The 8,569-nt window shown below is 43.6% G+C and overlaps 1 protein-coding gene across 1 annotated transcript in view; it reads right to left on the reverse strand.

Moving 5' to 3' along the window:
* Positions 1 to 7,724, reverse strand: part of LOC143805518 (uncharacterized) — a 55,472-nt gene extending 47,748 nt beyond the window's left edge. The window contains exon 1 of the mRNA XM_077284982.1: positions 7,605 to 7,724. The gene's annotated coding sequence lies outside the window, so the exon portion shown is untranslated. The remainder of the gene's footprint in view (positions 1 to 7,604) is intronic.
* Positions 7,725 to 8,569: the final 845 nt, after the last annotated feature.

Below are 8,569 nucleotides of genomic sequence, written 5' to 3' on the forward strand. Positions count from 1 at the left end.
TGCACCTCCCCGACTACATTTTTTTTTTAAATTTCTGTCTCTATTAAGCAAGAGAAAAAAAAAAAAAAAAGGGAAGAAGAGTAGGGGAAGAGTGTGGATTAGTGAAAAGGTGCACTTAAAGGTTTGACCATTCCAAGGGGGCACCGGGCTCCTGTACCTGGTTTGAACATTCATTCCCTGTTGACAGAGTCCCTTTAAATTGCAGGGATCACATCTAGCTTCAGTCACTTTTGTTACAGGAAATGCCAGCTGTGGTAGGGTGTGTGCAGGGACAATCAGGAATTGGCAGCGCATGTTCACTGCGTCCAAAGTGCTGCAGTATATTGAACGCAGGTGAATCCGCATGTGTTCACTGAACCATGTTGATTCGCTGCGTCTAAAACATTGTATGAGTGACATTTCTCTTGCGGAGACAAGTGTAAGACCAGAGAAATTGACATGCTGGGGGCTGGAGAGACACGCCACATGTCCGTCTCCACAGGGGAGCCGCAGGCATTTATGGACACATAGTGGACATGGTATTTCTTGATATGCTGTAACATCTGGACGCTGCGGGTTGGATGATGCACAAGTAGGGGGCATCCAACCCGCAGCGTTTACTGATTGCCTGCACATAACAGAGGTGGTACTTGCTTTGTATGGAGGGCGCTCAGCTCCGGAGCCCATACACTTGCACATAGTCCCCAATGCACAGTTACATCAATATGCAAGAAGAAGAAAAAAAAAAAAAAAAAAGCTCCTGATATGCATGTCAGGCTATATGCACTTAGCTTCCTACTTTTTCCTCTAGAATTTTCCTCAATTTCATGTAAATTAGTAGAAAAATAGCTTTTAGAGCTAGTGAATCCAACCTAAAAGGTTTTGTCTCACATGTATAGAGAAAATGTATGTTTTTTGCATTCAGGTGGGATGTAAATAAATCTATCTAGGGAAGACCTTTGTTAGTGCAAGGGGTGTGCCGGGACCGTGTAATACTCCACTTCCTTCTCTTGTGTTGATATGGTTGTAGTTTATGTGAAGTATGTGCATGTTGCTTTTCCCTACTGTGAATATTTAATAATGCTGCTATGTGCATAATGTAATGTACGTATTTGCTATAGGGTGTGTTTGTTAATAGGGAAAGCGTAGTACTCGTTTCTGGCCACTAGATGGGGCATTTTAGTAGAAGTAATAGAGCAGAGTACAGTTAAACATAGTAGGGGTCAGCTGCAGCTAAGACAGGGAGGATTTCCTGATTTGAGTCAATTGGGCCAAGGTGCCCAAACCACCTGCATGGGCTTAAGTGCCCGGAATTATAGCAGTGGCCACGCAACGTTCATTAAGGGAGAAGCCCAGCCATCCACAGCATCGGGCCTGATCGGCAGTAGGCCAGTACAGCAACAAGCAAGGAGACTAAAGACAGAAACAGTGACAGGACGGGGACGCAGGTAGCTCCAGTATGTGGCAGCTTATAGTATGGGCAGATGCCCTCAGAACCAGGTCAAAACTGCTGAGGGAACTCAGATGCATTGAGCTTGGACCAGGAGTGCGCTGTGTCTTCGCAATGTACAGTACAGATGGGCAGGTCGCTTGCCTAGCGGCCACTAACTTCAGAGGCTGATAATCTCTTGTCTGGTGCGAAACAGACTAAGGAAGGTCTATCTGTAGCAGAGCTGAATTGGGAGGACGCTGAGGAACAGTGCGGTATGGTCCGACCCGAGTATGTGCTGTGTGACAGACAGGAAAGAGGAAGAAATGTGCAATGTGAAACCTATTGTAAATGCTGTGAAGAATCTGGATGTGCTGCGTAAAGAAAATAGTAAAGTTGTTTATTTGAAAGTTGAAAAGGACTGTGTCTCAATCTGTGCAACATCGTCTAAAGGGAGCCTACAGCAGAGCAGGGGGGACCCGGACAGGGCAGAACGTGGAGCCACAGGTATGCAAAGTAATGGACATTGTTTTAATGTGATGGGAGGCCAGGGCTCAAACACCCAGTGTCCTCGGCCATGACTGCGACCCTGGCCCTCCCTCATATTAGGATTAGAGAGATCAGGGTCTCCAAAATTCAATCTCCTTGATTTAATTTTTTTTTCCAGCCTAGGAAGGCCCTTACAATATTTGGGAAGATTTATTGAGTGAAATTTGCCTGTATTCTGACACAATTTGAACTTCTGTGACTATAGATAAGAAATGGTCAAAGTGTGGCCAACGTGCCACATCAGGCCACTCTAATCCAGCCCACAGTCATACAGCAGAAGGGCTGAAAGTGTTCCACAGGCTGCACCATGTCCTCGCCCTTCAGGATGCAGACAGCAGTGAATATATCGGTGGAGGAGGAGCCACCTCATCCGTCTTCCACCAATCAGCATGTATAACAGACAGCCGATGTGATGTCATTACATAGTGTCTGATGTACAGTAATCAGTGCAGTGGAGACCGGAGCAAAGCACTGGGGAGGGGGGAACAGGAGCGAGACGAGTAATGTGGTTTGTTTTTCTTTGCACACTGTATATGTGGAGGGCTTGCGTTCACTGTATAGGGTAGGCAATGTGGGGCCTTGAGGTATATAGGGGAGCTAATATATATTTGTTAGCATACTTTATTCTCATTAAGTGACAATTGCCAAGAATATAAAATAATTAGTTCTATTTAATCATGTGAATATTGAGCAGAATTAATTTCAGCCTGTTGGTTTGGCCTCCACTACAGTCAGTGTCTCTCATGAAAGTTTATTGCCCACCCCTGCTGTAGATTTTTTTTTTTTTTATTACTACTTGCTGTGTGTTGTCCAGTAAGGGGCATGGTTCAGTGAAGAGGGGCATAGCTTAATGTGCTACATTATGGAGAAAATTTCTGCTAGAAAGAAAGCCAACTAAGGGTACGTGTCCACGTTCAGGATGGCCGGCGGTTTCGTCGGAGCGGCAAACCCGCTCGGCGCTAAGCCCCGCCCCCTTCTGGGACGCGATAATGCTGGATGTGTTCATTGCACACATCCGGGATCATCGCACTCCTCGCATAGGGCCCTGTGTTATTCCTTGCGGCGGCGCCGCAAGGAACACGGACATGCTGCGATCTTAAAAGACGCGCAGCATGTCCGGAATCGCAGGGCCGCCGGGTGCGTTTTACCACGCATAGTGGACACGGGATTTCATAAAATCCCCTCCACTATGCTGGAACATCTGGAAGCTGCGTGTTTGACGCTGCGGCCCCACGCAGCGTTTCCTGAACATGGACACATACCCTAATAGATGGTGTAATCTTAAAGTAGATAGTTTTTAGGCTCGATCACACCAACCTAATTCCCTTCAGAGTTTGATCCGATAAAATTTCGGCTCATGCTCCTACCAATGTTATTCTATGGAGCCGCACACATGTCCTGGATAAAAAAAAATGAATAAAATTAGCAGCAAATCAGTTTGATATGATATTGGGAATCGCACTCGGCCATGCAAGTCAATAAGCGCTTGAAAATCATTGGACTGCACTCAGATGACATCCGATTTCTGCACACCGACACTGAGAATTCCTCCCCATCTTCTCCGCACAGCATGCTCCTATTCGCTCATCCAAGAGAATCGGACCACACTATGTTGACACACTGATCACTGTCATTTATATAATCAGTCCTGGCCTTTTTTGTTTGTTTTTACACCTAGTACTTGGAGCTTGCATCACTAACAACACAATGGGGATTGTTTAAAAGCTAAAAAAAGAGGTGACAGGTTCCCTTTAAGATGTTGATGATGCCTCAGTTGTTTTCAGCTCTGGCAGTTGCTGGATGTAGACAGTGAAAAGGGCTGCAGCCATTTCTGGGTATTGCAGCTCAGCTCCTATTGACTTTAGTAGGACCTGTGAACAGCACAGCACAATGTAAGGCTACTCTAACACTAGCGTCGTGCACTGCACGTCGCTATGCGACGTTGCGGCGTACCGACACTAGCTGTGGAAGCGCCGCACAACGGGGGCAGCGGATGCAGTTTTCCAACGCATCCGCTGCCCCATTGTGATGTGCGGGGAGGCGGGGGGCGGAGTTCCGACCTCACATGTGCGGTCGGAAAAAACGCTCACGACGCACCAAAAAACGTTACATGTAACGTTTGTTGGTGGCGACGGTCCGACGCAACGCAACCGTCGCACGACGGTTGCGACGTGTGGCAATGCGTCGCTAATAAAAGTCTATGGAGAAAAAAACGCATCCTGCAAGCAATTTTGCAGGATGCGTTTTTTCTGCAAAACGACGCATAGCGACGTGCAGTGCACGACGCTAGTGTGAAAGAGGCCTAAGGTGCAACTACATATACTGCATACATCCGGCCACAGCCAGCTGAATGGTAGGGAAACCAGGTGTTAAACCCCAAGATGTTGAAGACCTAAAGATCGGTCATAAATATCCAAATACTAGAAGACCCTTGACAGAGAACAAATATTTTTTAAATGCCAAATCAGTTGATTCATGAGTCACTGGAAGAGGAAGCCTGAGGTCATTAGAGTCTGAGTCAGAGGATAAGGAGGAGAAAAAACAAACAACACACAAATTGTCTTTTTTTCCCTGTGATTAGAAGTACATGACAAAACTCAGAAAAAGCTGTCATGTCCTTTGTCATGTCCGCTCATTTATCTCCCTTTCCATAGAAGCCTGATCATTGATCACATTATCAACGCATTTTCTTACAAAGGTTTTTGGGGTCAATGCATTTAAGTGCTTACGTGTACAACACTTTGAAAAGTCACAACATTTTTGTACAACCTGAAATTGCACAAGCCTTTTTTGCAACTTTTGACATTTTCATGCCAGTTTTGGCCAGCTTTGCCAGAGAGGGAAGAAGCATGGCGCCCCCCGAATCTGATGAATTCATTCAAAGTAACTTTAGTTGTGTAACTTTCACCATAAGGGTTCGCTCACACCTGCGTACATAGAGTAGCTGGAGAGGGTCATGCGTTTTTTCCTCACCTCGCATCTCTATGCCATGCGTTTTTAGTTACACACAGTAATTCTGTCATTACAAGTGATTTTACTAACTAATAAAACAATGTTATATATAAATATAGATCTATAAACTCCAGCCACCTTACTGACATCAGCGCTCGACACTGAAGCTGCCTCTTCACGCTCAGTGTCTCCTCAATGAGGGCTGAGTGATCGTATTTTATGTGACCGCTCAGCAAAGCAGCCACATGTACCTGAGTTGAGGTCATCGTGGGACAATTGGATCATCACTGGACAGGTGAGGATTTTTTTTTTTCTTAATTAATGGGAAAAGAGGGTTCAGGGAGGTTTTATTTCAATTAAAGGACTTTACTCTGTATCGTTATTACATTTGATTATAGGGTTAGTAATGGGAGTGTCTTATAGACATCTCTCCATTACCAACTCCTGGGCTTTATGTCAGCGAACATAAAAACAGCTACATCAACTACACAACTATTATTCCACTTGCCACCGCACCAGGGCAAGTAGGAAGAATGAAGGCTCAGCATCAGAACTGGCGCATATAATGGATGCACCAGCTGTGGCGGCTGAGGGCTGATGTTCTTAGTTTGGGAAGGGGCCAATATCCATGGCTCTTCCTAGGCTATGAATATTAGCCTGCAGCTGTTTGCCTAGACTTTACTGGTTATTAATTATAGGGGGACTTTTTTTTCTATTTATATATCTCTTCTATTGTATTGTGACCATTCACACTATGCATTTACTGTACGCAGCTGATCAAGTTGGGTATCCTATGAGATGGGTCCATAAAATATATGTATCACAGCACACGCATGATCCATGTGCCGTGCAATTTTAATCTCACAATCATTGGTAAGTCTCAGCCGTTTCAAGCTGTCATACGCAGCAAATTTTTCCTCACCCAAATTCCAGATGAGGAAAAATTCGCAGATGACCACTGCCTCATTGACCAACATTGAAGCCAGTGCAACGCGAGGTTCTCTCACATTGCACTCGACAAGTTTTAGTGCAGTTGTGAGTTCACCCTAAGGGTATGTTTCCACTGTCAGGATGGCCGGCGGTATCGCCGCAGCGGCGAAGCTGCTCGGCGCTAAGCCCCGCCCCCTTTCTGGGACGCGATCATGCCGGATGTGTTAACTCTTCACATCCGGGATGATCGCTCTGTCCCATAGCGCCCTGTGTTATGCCTTGCAGGGACGCTGCGTCCCCGCAAGGTGTACGGACATGCTGCGATCTGAAAAGACGCGCAGCATGTCCGTAGTCGCAGGGCCGCCGCATGCGGGTTTCCACGCATAGTGGAGACGAGATTTCATAAAATCCCCTCCACTATGCTGGAACATCTGGATGCTGCTTGTTTGACGCTGCAGCTCTGCACAGCGTCAAACAAGCAGCGTTTCCTGACCGTGGAAACATACCCTTTATGTTATACTGGAGTAGCATTTATTGCAAAGCTACCTTCCTTCTTTCAGCGATTTCCATGGCAGAAGGAGGTAACACGAGACAGTAATAACTTGGGTCTCATTCAGATGGAAGTTTTTAATGTACAGCTAGGAGCTTCATATATGTTCTTCATTTCATGGATTGAATGCATAGGTACTGTAGGACTAATCTATGGAACAGTTCACATGTCCGTGTTTTTTTGTGAGCTGAGTGGTTGGCAGAAAATCATGGAGACATGCTTATGGGTCCATGAAACAGCAAGGGGGAGAAGAAAAAAAAAAAAAAAAAAAAAAAAAAAAAGCGAAATTACTTGGATGCCATCCCTGTGCTGTCCAGTTTCCACTAACCATTTCTGGAGAGAAGCTTGAGAAACCTCCATTTTTTTATTTTATTTTTTCTTTTTGCATACGACAAAAACTGCTGAAACGCGGATGGTAATGACTGACATACTGACCAAACAAACCGTAGTATTTTTTTTTTGTATACGATCCGACCATCAACAGGTGCAACAATTGTAGGCTATAGGTTGCATATTTTACTGATATACCACATCGAAAATATGGTGATGTGCTGGAGGCCTTATAGTGGATAAGATCTGATCTTAGCTACTTAATTCCTTAGATATCAACAATGTCATTTAGGGAAATAAACAGAAATAAGAGGGATCCAGTGCCCCTTCGCATTGCACTGTACTTCCGCTGCAGTTTTGTAACACGGTTCTTGGCAGCACGGCACACAACAGCAGCATCGTGTGAACCCAGACCTACATTTTCCTTCTTGGAGGTTTTACACTGCATGTTGGCTACCAAAAAGGGTCACATTACAACGGTTACATTCACAAGCCAAAAATTGGCTACAGACTGTTCTTTGAAGGCAGTTACAAAAAGGAGTGAATGTATATTGCACATTAAACTATTCTCAATAGATTTCAACAATAAAATTAAATACAAAATACAGTGTTATATCTTGGTAACTTACGTTACATAAAAAGGAAAGGCAATTGTCCATATCATGAGACTGCCAAATTTTCTGCTCGAGTAAACGGGAGAAGCACTATTGTTATTGTATTAAAACACCATAGTTCCAGCAATAATAAAGGCTACAAAACAATAATTTCTTCTTTCTGATATATCAACATTTGGACACCAATTACACACACACAATGAATGCTCAAGATCTAACCCACCAGGTAACCTCTTCCCTTTTACAATCCTCACCATACATCATTACTTACCTTTCAGGACTCAAGTACTAGAAACCACACCTTTGCTACTTTCCATGTCTGACTTTTCAATAGCAGATGAGTGACAGTACAAACCATCCAATCACAGACCAAATTTTAAAAACAACTTACCCCATTCCTCTCCTTAGAATCACTTTACTTAGTTGCACAGGTGTCCTAGAGTTTTAATCTAGTCCTGCGCTGCTGGTTGATGTGAAGACACTTGTGGTTGAATCCTCCAAGGCGGCTTTCACATTGCAGAGACAAAGTATCATGCTACACTTCCATGGGCCCAATTCTAAATGTGTGGTTTTTTTAAGTTACTATACTTATTTTTGTCTTTTGGTATTTATTTATTTTTTTCCACCAAATTCTTCAAAATAGCACATGCGGTTCATAAATTTTGCACAGAAATAAAAAAAAAAAAGTTCTTTATTTTTGCCTTTAATTCTTTTTGAGCAAAAAGTCACGTTTTGCTTAATGTCGAAAATTCAGACATATCGTTCTAAGACATTCAGACATAATCGTTCTAAGGGGAACTGTAGTATATGTGTGAAAAGAAACATCTTGAAACTCCGCACGTAATTATGAACATCAAAAAAACAACAATAAAAAAAACAGGTGAACACAAATTATAGAGTTTAAAAAGGCACAAATTAAAAGAAAAATTAAAATCAGGCAAGCACCACTAAAACTAGGCAAAAAATGAAAGACGCAAATGCAGCAATGTATCGTGCTCTGTTTCAAAAATTAGCTATAAACTTTAGGGCTCATTCAGATGAACATATTATATGGACTGTGCAGGCCGTGTTATCATTGGTCCAAATGCTACCCAATTTGATTCCATGGGGCTGTTCACATTACAGATTTTTCAGACTGACAAAATGTCTATTTAAAAACAAAACAAACAAACGCTGTATGCAGTATTGCCTTCCCTATTTCAGGAGAGACCCCCTTATTTAAGACTCTTGCAGCGC

Source organism: Ranitomeya variabilis, chromosome 2 (genome assembly GCF_051348905.1).
Source record: "Ranitomeya variabilis isolate aRanVar5 chromosome 2, aRanVar5.hap1, whole genome shotgun sequence".
NCBI lineage: Eukaryota > Metazoa > Chordata > Amphibia > Anura > Dendrobatidae > Ranitomeya > Ranitomeya variabilis.